The sequence below is a fragment of the Schistocerca cancellata genome, chromosome 1, assembly GCF_023864275.1.
Source record: "Schistocerca cancellata isolate TAMUIC-IGC-003103 chromosome 1, iqSchCanc2.1, whole genome shotgun sequence".
Taxonomy (NCBI): domain Eukaryota; kingdom Metazoa; phylum Arthropoda; class Insecta; order Orthoptera; family Acrididae; genus Schistocerca; species Schistocerca cancellata.
The window spans coordinates 812,695,174-812,708,674 of NC_064626.1; the positions used below are offsets into that span (position 1 = coordinate 812,695,174).

General features: G+C 41.7%; 1 protein-coding gene across 3 annotated transcripts in view; it reads right to left on the minus strand.

The window, feature by feature from the left end:
* The window catches only part of LOC126188137 (E3 ubiquitin-protein ligase CCNB1IP1-like), a 230,645-nt gene extending 225,108 nt beyond the window's left edge, over positions 1 to 5,537 (minus strand). For 2 of the 3 annotated variants that reach the window (XR_007537824.1, XM_049929631.1), the window contains exon 1: positions 5,402 to 5,537. The gene's annotated coding sequence lies outside the window, so the exon portion shown is untranslated. The remainder of the gene's footprint in view (positions 1 to 5,401) is intronic. The other variant, XM_049929645.1, reaches the window with a different exon arrangement.
* Between the last annotated feature and the right edge of the window lie 7,964 nt (positions 5,538 to 13,501).

Sequence of the window (13,501 nt, forward strand, 5' to 3'; positions counted from 1 at the left end):
TTAATGAGGCTTCATGTGTGTGTACATGAATAGTCATTTGCTTCTTTTTTATTAGGGCTATAAATCTTTTGTAGATTGACAGATTTTCCATCTTCTGTTCTGACTACTACATAGGCCTATGTTGCTTTCATTTCATTATTAGAAAATTTTAAATTAGTTTTGATAGACAACAGCAAATTCTTAATCATTAGAGATCTCAGACATGATTATATATAAAATATTAGATGCCTTCTTTGTTTTCCTTTTGATTTAAACTGCAACCTTTGGCATATTTGGAAATGAATATGACAGTTCTGTAGAATAACATGTATTAGAATAGACTGACATTATTCTTGTTGGGTCTGCAGCCGAATCAGTCATCTTGACAGATGCTACTCATCACATAGATGAGCACTAAGCAGTAGATGGGCACATCTAAAACTAAAAGGACTAAGCTAACGAACCAAGTCCTTCATCAAATTTAGAAAAACACACACACATTGCCACTTAATCTCCAAGCACTGAGACCAAACTGCCACAACCAAGAAACAAATCAAAGTTGAGTTCAAACATCCACCTGCAAGGCATAGAAATGTAAGAGATGATCTGGTAACTAAAGAAGCATGCAGGAGAGCACTGAAACACGAAACAGTTGGCTCAAGTGATAACTACCACAGTGATATGCCAAGGATCCACATTTTATTAGAAAGAAGGGTAGATAGGAATTATCAATAAAGCCTCTAAGATTAATGAATTGCCCTTATCACAAATCCATAACAGGCATCGCCCTTTGATGCAGAGATCAAGGGGGCTCAGCTTTGCCTCCACATCCCATACACACAGACAAAGATTACAGTATTATCTAATTAAGTAAATACACAACATAAACCAATTACAAATTTCATACCATAAACACGCAGTCGACTTTTACAATCTAGTAAGTTCTTTCAAGTTGATTGAGATCTCAGACGAACAAGCGATACTCAGTTATTCGGCAGGGGATTGGGAGTATGGCAAATATTTTCCTACTTCTTTTACAAGGAAGCAACATATCATAATAATTCCCTCAATAACTTTCATTTTCTTTGCCGATTGTTACACTGCCATTATCATTCACTTCTGCATCATCTTTACAATATTTCAATGAGTCACTTAAGACACATAATGTGTGACAAACAACAACCCAAGTGCTTTTCTTCACTGATAAAAATCTAACAATACATAGGATACGTAACTTCTTTTCCTGTTAGTAACTGTTGCTGACTGGCCCAAGCAATAATTTTCCGCAAATACCACTATTCCTGGACGTTGTCACAATAAAACAAACCAGTCGTTTGGGGGAATAAGAATCTTATAGCTTACGTATAGGGTGCCACCGTGTTACTTTCAGTAATTGTACATATATTATGGGCACTACGTTTTTTCCAGCTGAATTAAAATTTTCATCAATTTCTTTCTACTATCCAAATAATTCGAAATTAACAGTATTTTAGTTTATTGTGTTACCTTTCGCAGTGCAGTTAGAGTGCTATAAGTAATAATTGGAAAAAAAATTCTGCTAGATTCAGCACATAGTCGATTAGATTTACTTTCATTCCAATTGATCCGTAGTGAGGAGGTCCTCCAGGATGTGGAACATGTCAGAAAAGCAACAATACATGACAAATATTTACAACTAAAATAAATAAGCTAATGTACCATTCCACAGGTCCCAAGTGGAATGATCGTCATTTTTTAATGAACACTAAGAGTCATTTTACAAATACTAATGCACTGAATTTAAAATAAAAAAGTTTTTTTATTTATTTATAAGGTAATAAACATGTAATACAACTACTGTAATACTTATTTACAATGAACACATTACTGCACTGAAATGGTGCAGAAGTTAGATTATACTTACACACACACACACACACACACACACACTTACTGCACTGAAATGCAGAAGTTATGTTGTACTTATATACAAATCAGTTGGTTTTACTAAGAAATTCATCAATGGAGTAGAAGGAGTTGGCCACCAATAAATCCTTTAGGCTTCTCTTAAACTGAATTTCATTGGTTGTTAAGCTTTTTATGGCTGCTGGCAAGTTATTGAAAATGTGTGTTCCTGAATAATGCACACCTTTTTGTACAAGACTAAGTGACTTTAAATCCTTGTGAAGATTATTCTTATTTCTAGTATTGATTCCATGAATTGAGCTGTTGGTTTGAAAAAGTGATATATTTTTAATGACAAATTTCATTAAGGAATAAATATATTGGGAAGCTGTAGTTAGTATCCCTAGTTCCCTAAACAGGCTTCTGCAGGATGTTCTTGAGTTCACACCACATATAATTCTTACTGCACGTTTTTGTGCCCGGAAAACTTTAGCTTGGCTTGATGAATTACCCCAAAAAATAATCCCATATGACATTATGGAATGAAAGTAAGCATAGTATGACAGCTTTTTCATTTTTATATCCCCTATGTCTGACAAAATTCACATTGCAAACAGAGATTTATTAAGACGCTTCAGCAGTTCTGTGGTGTGCTCCTCCCAGTTGAATTTATTATCAAGCTGTAATCCCAAGAATTTAACACTGTCCACTTCTTCTATCTTCTTGTCATTGTATGTTAGACATATACTCTTGCGACACCCCTTCCAAGTTCTGAACTGCATGTAGTGTGTTTTTTCAAAGTTTAGTGACAACGAATTGGCTAGGAACCAGTGATTAATGTCCACAAATATTTTATTGGCTGATCTTTCTAAGACTACACTTGATTTGCTATTTATTGCAATGTTTGTATCATCAGCAAACAAAACAAACTTGGCATCTGGTAATGTTACTGATGAAAGGTCATTGATACACACAAGAAAAAGTAAGGGCCCCAAAATGGAACCTTGTGGGACCCCACATGTAATTAGTTCCCAGTTGGATGATGCCTGATAACTTGATACATGTCTCTTTCCTAATAACACCCTTTGTTTCCTGCCAGAGATATAAGATTTGAACCATTTTGCAGCATTTCCTGTTACACTATAATATTCTAGTTTACTTAAAAGGATATTGTGATTTACACAGTCAAATGCCTTTGACAGATCACAAAATATACCAGTTGCCTGCAATTTTTTGTCTAATGAATTAAGTACATTTTCACTGTAAGTGTAGATAGCCTTCTCAATATCAGAACCTTTTAGAAATCCAAACTGTGACTTTGACAGTATGTTATTTGAGATAAGATGGTTATAAAGACGACTGTACATTACTTTTTCGAAAATTTTTGAGAATGCTGGCAACAGTGAAATTGGACGGAAATTTGATGCTATTTCTTTATCTCCCTTCTTAAACAGTGGCTTAACTTCAGCATATTTCAGCCATTCAGGAAATATTCCACTGATAAATGACTGGTTACACAGATAGCTTAATATGTTACTTAGCTCAGAATCACATTCTTTAATTAACTTTGTTGATATTTCATCATACCCACTAGATGTTTTTGATTTTAAAGATTTTATGATGGACATTATTTCTGTTGGGGTAGTGAGGGTCAAATTCATATTATGGAAGTTACTTGAAATGTCTGGTCTAAGGTAATCCATAGCAGCATGTACCGAACCTGACAACCCCATCTTTTCAGTAACAGTTATAAAATGTTTGTTAAAAAGTTCTGCAACACTATACACATCTGTCACCAATGTATCATTTACTCTTAATGCTATTTGTTCCTCTTCATGTCTGGTTCTACCGGTCTCCTCCTTCACTATATCCCATATTGTCTTTATTTTGTTATCTGATATGACTATCTTTTCCTTGTAATATATTTGCTTTGACATCCGTATTACAGTCTTTAATATTTTGCAGTATTTCTTATAATGTGCTATACCATCAACATTGGAAATGTTTCGGATTGACAGATACAGTTTTCTTTTTGTTTTACAAGATACCCCTATTCCTCGAGTAATCCATTGGTATCTTACCACTCATGACAGTGCCCCCCCCCTTTAACTTTCCTGCTATTTCCCCAGCCAATTTACCCTTCCCCTTCCTGTTGAGGTGAAGGCCATGCCTAGTATAATCCCACCTACTGAGAGAATCAACATGAACCACACCAATGTGTGACCCCGCAACCGACATGAGCAGCCGTTCCAGCTCCAAATTAACTCTCTTGACAGAAGAGTTCAAATGAGGTCGGTCATGGCGCCCAAGAACAGATACAAACTCAACACTAGTATGCTTCGATGCTGATGCAATCCTCGCCAGGTCACACTCTATACTGTACCCAGGATCTCTGTCAATACTATTACCTGCCCCACCCACTATAACCACGGTGTCTTCCTTAGTGAAATCTTTGCAAAGTGATCCTAAATCCTCTGTCACCTGCTCCAGACCAACACTAGGTTTAAAAAAATTGGTGACCTGGTATTCTGATCCTAGTTCATCCTGCAAAAGTTGGCCGACACCTCTTCCATGGGAACTACCTAACAACAACGCTTTCTTTCTCTTTACTGATTTCCCTACGTTCTTACTTTTCAATTTGCTGCTGAAAGTTTGTTGTGCCCTGTCTACATCTGCAACTGCTTGAGGCTCACCAACTTCTAACTGAAGCAACAGGTCAAACCTATTTTCCACATTCACCATAAAGCTGTCAGACAAAGTTCTTGGCCTGTTCCTCCTGTTGCCACTTCCCACCTCTCTTTACCCTTCTCCCTCCTTAACCTGTCAAGATCTCCCCTGGCCTTGTCTAACTCAGCCTGAAGGGCGGCAATTTTCCCCTCCTGTTCTAGTATCTTCCTATCTCTACTACAAATCCTACAAAACCACTGATGAGTCTCATTTACTTCCCCTATTCCCACGCCACTACAGTCACCCACATGGAAAAAACTACAGCACCCATCACACCAAAGCCCCGACCTAACAATTCTACGGCAAGTCAAGCACTTTTCACTCATGATAAACGTAATAGTTTATTAAGAATAAGTCAGTTAAATTACAGATAAACACGAAAATATGGTTACACAAATTTGGCCTATACGCAACTGTGTGTAAACAAAAACAAAAGTGCAAAGTTTCTGAAACAACAAGTTAAACTTCACGCTACTTTCCGGAAATGCTAGTTAATTAATGAAGAGGTACGCTAAGTTAAAGTGCTGGAGAGAGCAAGGAACAACTAAACGAAATTCTATAGATTTGCTGCAGCAGAACGTAAACAGAAAATACGACTGTACGGTCTTTTCGCGTTTTCTGCTATATTACGTAAAGAAAAATGAAACCTTTAATGGTACACTTAAACGGCACACTAATACACTTATTTACCACGTAATCAGTACTAATCTATATGTTTTATAATCTAAAATAACTTATCTTTACGAGAACACCAAAACTCGCGCTAGTCGCCTGTCTTCATAACAGAGAGCAACGAATACGGTTCACTTACCGACTTTACATATATTCTTATTGCGCCTAACTACAACATTTCAAATACAATCAAGAAACATCTTCAAACTTCGCGCTGCTAATTACACTACAGAAATTAATATAGTGAAAACCAAAGATGACATTTATAAGCTTCGCGGCCGGCAGTGTTGCCAACTCTAAAAAACCCGAGTCGCTAGATTCAATATCAAAAGTCGCTATAAAGTCTGTGTACCGAAAATTTCGTGCTGTGAATGGCGCAATAAGCCAGTGGGGGGGGGGGGGGGGAGGGTGTTAATGAAATATTAATAAAAATTGTGTCATACCTAATTGCTATATTGTATTAATTAAATGACGCATCGCTTGCAACAACATACACATAAAATACACTAAAGTTTAATTAAACATGTTATCACAATTGACGCAACACATAAATTGTTGTTTCAAGCACTGTAGTCAAATATGCTAGAAATATACAACTATATTTGTAACAAAAGGAAGCAAGAATTCAAATTAGGTTACAAAATATATACATACCGATATGTGAGCTATTCATCGTCGTCACTCAGAAGATCGAATAACTCTTCTGTTTCATGCTCTGACAGAAATGTAGTTGGTATTCACTGAGGCGTGCGAAACTGCAAGCTGAAGAGAGTGACAAATGCAACGGATCACTACCAAATGCTTCAAACCATATTCTCTCTTGAGTTGTTCGTAAAGCCCATTGTTTATTCCAACTATTGCAGAAGCATTATCTGTGCCAATTCCTACCATATTAGCGACTGGAAGTTTGCGATCTTTCAAAGAATTCACAAGAACAGCAGCCAGATTTCTTGCATCTGCAGTTTCTACTACAGCAACTTTGATAAATGCTGATCTAATGGTTTGGTTGTTTACACTATAGTACCGTACAACGATACCTAGCATTTTAGATATTGATACATCTGTGGATTCATCTATTAGTATACTGTATTTTTGGTCACTTATATCTTCAACCAATTATTGTGTAAAATATGGAGCCAAAACTTCAGTTATAATGTTAGTGCACTTTGTAAGATGTAATTGCATGTTTTATCACCAGAAAACACCTTCTTGCACAGTATTGCTAAATGATCTACAGCTAAAATAGAACAATATTCAGCAATAAATAAAGAAAGGGAAGCTTCCTCTCTGCTTGCTATTCTAACTGTAGTTTTCGGAACAATTTTCACAGGTAAGGTGGTTTGTGTTTTTTTTTAAAAATCAATTTTTTGTTTATGCTTAATAGTTTTCGAATGCTTTCTAATATCACACAATTTCGCATAAAACTCTGTTGGACATACTTGACATCTTGTCTTGGATAAGTCTCCAATGACTGGTTTCAGCCACCCATTGAATTCAGGTTCTGCTTCCCACGCATCCCGATATTTTTGAGCGTACTGCTTCTTCTTCTGCGGTAAATCCATTATGTAAGCCACCACAACATAAGTTTCACCAATTTATAATCACTGAAAATACATTAAAACTCAGGCGAACTAGAGGTCATGAAACAATCTACTCACTCAGTAACTCGATATCAGTCCTACTGTTCATTGTTTAAAACGTAATAATGTCTGAGATACCCCCACCGAATTGTTCTTGCATTACCACTGTGCATGTGTTAATAATTTGACTGCGAGTTAACATTTCGAAAAATTAGAGAGTGTTGGACAGAAATGTATTTTATTATACTTAATATTACGTATGGTCTTTGTCAATTCGAAAAATAAAGGGAGTTCAAAAGTTGAAGAATTATAGATCGATACGCTATCGACGATAACAGGCTAGTGGGTAATGAATAATGAATTGTTCTATAGTCAAGGTTTGCTTACTCTGTAGGCAATTCCAACATTCAGGTTTACTAAATGCTGAACAATGCTACATGATCTGGTAAGAACTTAATTTAACTTAGTAAATCTAGAAAAGTCAGTGTAGCACCCATTCTATAGTTAAAATTGTTGTGGACTGGCAAGACAGCCAATCCACTATGAAGGAAGCTGAAAGGCACAGGTTTAAGCTCACACAGGCTGGCGTGAGGTCTGGAACAGGACAAGGAATTTATAGGAGCAAAGAACGTACGTAACTACTGGAATACTTAACTTTAATTCAGAATTGGTGAACATCGCTCTTGACGGTACATGTTTTACAGCATCAATAGTAACTGGTAATGGTGCCTTGCTAGGTCGTAGCAAATGACGTAGCTGAAGGCTATGCTAACTATCGTCTCGGCAAATGAGAGCGTAATTTGTCAGTGAACCATCGCTAGCAAAGTCGGCTGTACAACTTGGGCGAGTGCTAGGAAGTCTCTCTAGACCTGCCGTGTGGCGGCGCTCGGTCTGCGATCACTGATTGTGGTGACACGCGGGTCCGACGTATACTAACGGACCGCGGCCGATTTAAAGACTACTACCTAGCAAGTGTGGTGTCTGGCGGTGACACCACATTCCTCACCCGCAAATCGGCGGACGGTTGTGGTATAAGGCTTCCACCCGCCGTGGAGAGGACACCATGTTGGCGTATGCGACGAGGTGGGGAGCCTAACAACAGGCGAGGCTGTGCCATCTGCACACTGCGATTCGGTCCGAGGGGAGCTAGGAAACGCCTGAAAACCTGCTTCAGGGTGCACGCCAACATGCGGTGTATGCGCCCGTAGAGAGACAGGAGGGGCCGAAGGGTCGACCTCCATCGGGCTGGGGCACCCGACGGGCGAAGACGACATATGGTCCGGAGCGGGCAAGAGTACCATGGCGGTGGACAACGGGTCACGGGAAGCGATCGGCGGCGCGTGACCCAGGGAGGCGCCCAGCGGTTGCAGTGACGCGTCCACTGCGGGCGTCGCCGGCGGGAGAACAGGCGGCGGCGGCGGCGAGCACGTCGCCATGGGGCAAAATGGAAGGCAGCGTCGGTAACACCTGGGGCTGAGGCGAGCCAGTAGATGGGTCCCCAGGGCGCTGATCGGACGGCACCGTCGCTGAAAGCAGACGGGGAGCGGCAGATCCCGTGCGACGACAGAGGCGCAGCTGATTGAGATGCCGACGCACCTCACCAGAGGCCCCCAAAATCAGATACATCGCGCGGCCGAGGCCACGAAGAATGCGCCCTTCGAGCCAACGCCGTGAACCTCGATGGTTACGGTAGTAGACAACGTCACCTGGAGCAAAATCAGGTGTCTGCCGCTGCACAGGAACCTGATGCGACGGATGTAGCAAAGACATCAAGGTTCGATGAGGGCGACCATGGAGCATATCAGCCGGCGAGCGACCACCTCGGGGCTGAGAGCGATACGAGGACAAAAAGAGCAATAATGCGTCCTCCCGAGAATGAGACTCTTTTAACTTCAACATCTGTGACTTGAAAGTCCTGAACAAACGTTCAGCGGCACCGTATGACTGTGGCGAAAACGGCGCGGACGTCAGATGTTGAATACCATTGGCCTTGCAGAACGACTGAAATTCTGCGGACATGAATTGTGGGCCATTGTTGGAAACAATAGTCTGTGGAAGACCTTCAATGCAAAAGATAGCGGATAACGCTTGGATGGTGGCAGAAGACGTCGTGGAAGACATTCGGACAACAAAATGAAAATTACTGAATTAATCGACCAGAACCAACCTTCGAGAATTCCAGAATGGACCAGCAAATGAATTTCTGCGCTATACGTGGAGGTACAGGCTTGGTTGGATGAAAAAGCGATGTCAAAGGTTTGTGGTCTGTGATGATGGTAAAGTGACGACCATACAAGAAATCATGAAACTTTGTAACACCAAATACGACAGCCAATGCTTCTTTCTCGATCTGTGAATTATTTCTTTGCGCAGACGAGAGCAATTTGGACGCAAAGGCAATAGGGCGATCGTGCGAACCATCTTTGTGCGCAAGCACAGCACCGATCCCGAAATCCGATGCATCCATCATCAACAAAAGGGGCTTACGGGGATCGAATGGCGTAAGGCAAGTATTGGAAGGCAACGCCGATTTCAACTGGCGAAAGGCGCTTTCGCCTTCTGTCGTCCAGACGAACGGAACACCTCTATGGCGTAAGCGATGAAGCGGAGCTAAAATGGAATAGGCGTGGCGCACATAGCGATGATAATAATTAATTTTTCCCAAGCACACTCTGTAGCTGCTTCAAATTCTGCAGCGAAGGCAAGTCTTGTATGGCATGGAGGTGCTCTGGATTGGGATGTATGCCTTGGGCATTGAGTACATGTCCCATATAGGGTAAGTCACGAGCAAAAAGACCATTTTGTCGCAAGACCTGAAATAATGTTCTGAGATTGGCTAAATGTTCTTCTTCCGTCTTTCCGGAGATCACAATATCGTCCAGATAGGTTGCTGCAGTAGGGACCGACGCACAAACAGTTTCTAGATATTGCTGAAACAATGCAGGGGCGGATGCACACCCAAATGGCAGTCGTTTGAATCGGTACAAACCAAGATGCGTGTTAACCACCAAAACGCGCTGGGAATCTTCGTCCACCGGTATTTGCAAGTACGCATCTGCTAGGTCCAACTTCGAAAAATATTTACCCGGGCACAGTTTGTCAAAAAGATCTTCCGTGCGGGGTAAAGGAAAAGTTTCAGTCACTAGTTGTGGATTCACTGTTGCCTTGAAGTCCACACAAAGTCTCAATTGTCCGGAAGGTTTTTGCAAATTTACTAAGGGTGATGCCCAGAGAGAAGCCTGCACACGTTCAATTACACCTTACGATTCCAAATCGTGTAACGTTTTTGTGACCTCATCACGCAATGCGTGGGGAACATTGCGCGCTCTGAAAAATTTCGGTTGCACGTTTACTTTCAGTTCCAAATGTGCTTTATAGTTCTTAGCGCAACCAAGGCCCGGTGCAAAAATGTCTGCAAATTCTTCACATAGACGAGAAACACTGGCTGAAGGCACCGTCTGGTTCACTGATAGGACCTGATTTACTATAGACAAGTTAAACAACTGAGATAAATCGAAACCAAACAAGTTCACTGCAGAATAAGAACGAAGGACGTAAAATGACACAAGTTTTGTTTGTCCCTTGTATGTTGCAAGAAGGCTGCACTGTCCTAACACAAGGATCGCTTGTCCTGAATAACTACTTAACTTAACATTTGCGGCATGCAACGGAGGTGTGCCCAGCTGTTTGTACGTGTTGTGATAGATCAGAGAAACTGCAGCTCCGGTATTGAGCTGAAACGGTATCACTTTGCCGTTAATGTCCAAGTCTACAAAAAGTTTATTGTCCTGCTGACGACAAGAGCGACTGTCTTGTCAACGTGAACTGACACTAATACAGAATCACTTGCGACTTGACGGGATTTCTGGCGATGTCGACGCACACTATTTGTGGGACGAACACAGTCACTGGTAGAGAGATTGGCACTGGGCGGAGTGGAATGAACTACATTAATTTCCATAGGTGAAGTTGCACGAGCCTGAGTATCCTTGGTTCTATTCCGATTCCGGCGCGAAGCAAAGGGCCTGGAATGGTTTTGAGCTTCCAATCGGAGCTTTTTCTGGCAAACACTTTGAACATGTCCTGTTTTATTACAGAAAAAGCAAATAGCTTGGCGTGACGGGCAATTTTCACGCGAATGTCTAGTAGCACACCGCGGGCATGATTTCACTGCATTTGCTTGCTGGCGCGGTACACGTGGCTGAGAGCCAGGCAGCTTTGGCGCGGCTGGGCGCGAGGATTGTTGGCTGTTCCGTGCAGCTCGCCCGGCGGGCCGCTTAACCTGACACACGGGTGGCGAAGTTTCAAATGATTCCTGAGCAAAGTCAAGTGTGTCCTGCCGATCCAATATGTCCATCACTTGTTGAAGGGAGGGATTGACTTGTTTCAAAATCTGTTCCCTTATACGAACATCAGAAACGTTCTGTGCAATTGCATCATGTACCATAGTATCTGAATAAGGGAGTCCACATTGACACTCAAAAGCACAATCCCTGGTAAGGCCTTTCAAGGTTGCAACCCACTCCCGATTAGTCTGACCTGCTGTACGTTTTGTACGAAAGAAGGTATACCTTTTGGCAACTACATTGACTGATTCTTTGAAATATGCATCTAATGCAGACAAAATTTCGTCGTAGGACAGAGTTGCTACGTCGCGTCAGGGAAATAATTTGACTATCACACGGTAGGTTTGGACGCCGACAGAGATAAGGCTGCCGCTCATTACCTTGAATTCTGTAGGCGGCGAGATGGAATCCAAATTGACGTGACCACTCCGTCCACCTTTCCAGTGCAGCATCAAAAGGACGAAAATGTGGTGCAACTGCGTGTTGTGGCTGCGTGAGCGGTGGAGCGGCGGCTGCTGCATCGTTTTGCATTGCACGTTGACCCTGGACGAGCTGTCCAAGGGCATCCAGTAAGGCCTGCATCTGCTGGTTCTGTAAGCGATAAAATTCGGACAGTACATCTGGAGATGGTGGCGAAGCCATTACACAAGTAAATCAGGGCAGTATAGTTACGAACGCGAATTGGCCTCGTCGCCAACTGTTGTGGACTGGCAAGACAGCCAATCCACTATGAAGGAAGCTGAAAGGCACAAGTTTAAGCTCACGCAGGCTGGCGTGAGGTCTGGAACAGGACATGGAATTTATAGGAGCAAAGAACGTACGTAACTACTGGAATACTTAACTTTAATTTATAATTGGTGAACATCGCTCTTGACGGTACATGTTTTAAGCATCAATAGTAACTGGTAATGGCGCCTTGCTAGGTCGTAGCAAATGACGTAGCTGAAGGCTATGCTAACTATCATCTCGGCAAATGAGAGCGTAATCTGTCAGTGAACCATCGCTAGCAAAGTCGGCTGCACAACTTGGGCGAGTGCTAGGAAGTCTCTCTAGACCTGCCGTGTGGCGGCGCTCGGTCTGCGATCACTGATTGTGGCGACACGCGGGTCCGACGTATACTAACGGACCGCGGTCGATTTAAAGGCTACCACCTACCAAGTGTGGTGTCTGGCGGTGACACCACAAAAATCTTAGTTTTGTTACTGAAAATACTGGACCAAAATAGTTTTGATTTGTACTTCAAAAGTCGTCAGTACTCCAAAAGTCGCCAGATAAGTCGCTAAATAATTTTTGTCTCTAAGACGAAGGCAATAGTCGCCATTTCTAGCGACAAAGTCGCTAAATTGGCAACACTGTTCGCGGGTCTACGATAAACTATGGTATCTAAAGCCGGGTTCACACAGGCAACAAAAGTGTCGCCACTGCTAATGGCGAACTGCAGTTGCTTTGTACTTGCATGTGTGAACTCCTAGTTTTCGGTGGCGCCATTTAAGAACCGCAAATTTTGCCACACCACAAAAAGTTGAACTTGGTTCAACTTTGTTGCGTTATTTTGCTTTCTCTACAATCGAATAACGTCATTCGATTGCTACCTCGCGGCTGGATTCAAACCTTTCTAGTGCGTAATCGTTCGCAGATGGTGCTTTTGTTTGTGCGTTTGCTATTAATATGTCGAAAAAGTGGTCAACAGCGACAATTATGACATTCTTGGAGGTGTATCAAGAACGAGAATGCCTTTGGAACCACAAAAGCGAATCATACAAAGACAGAAATTTGAGAGATGCTGCATTAATTGAAATAGTAAACAGTATGCGTGAATATGTACCTGGAATTGATGTAGCTACAACAAAATTAAACATTCGAAGCATTAGAAATGCTTACATGAATGAACATAAAAAAGTACTGAAATCACTTAATAGTGATGCGTCTACAGACGGTATTTATAAACCCAGCCTTGCTTGGTTTGAAGCTGCAGACCGGTTCTTAAAACATGTAGTCGAGACAAGAGAGACGAGAAACACTTTTGTAAGTAATATTTTACATTTATTATGTTTCCAAAACATCTTATGTAGTAATATGTACAGCCGTTTAATCAGCTGAGACGGGTGACGCCATTTTGTAAACTGCGCAATTTCGAAGAATTTGTGGCGTCCTGTGTGAACGGTAGCTCACAGCGCCACTCCAGAATGACTTGACTTGTGGCGATCCTTTCGTTGCGTGTGTGAACCCGGCTTAAATCTACAGCTATACCACAGTCTAACATAATAGATTGTGGCTATACTCTCCAAACTGCCGTGGAGCCCATGGCAGAGA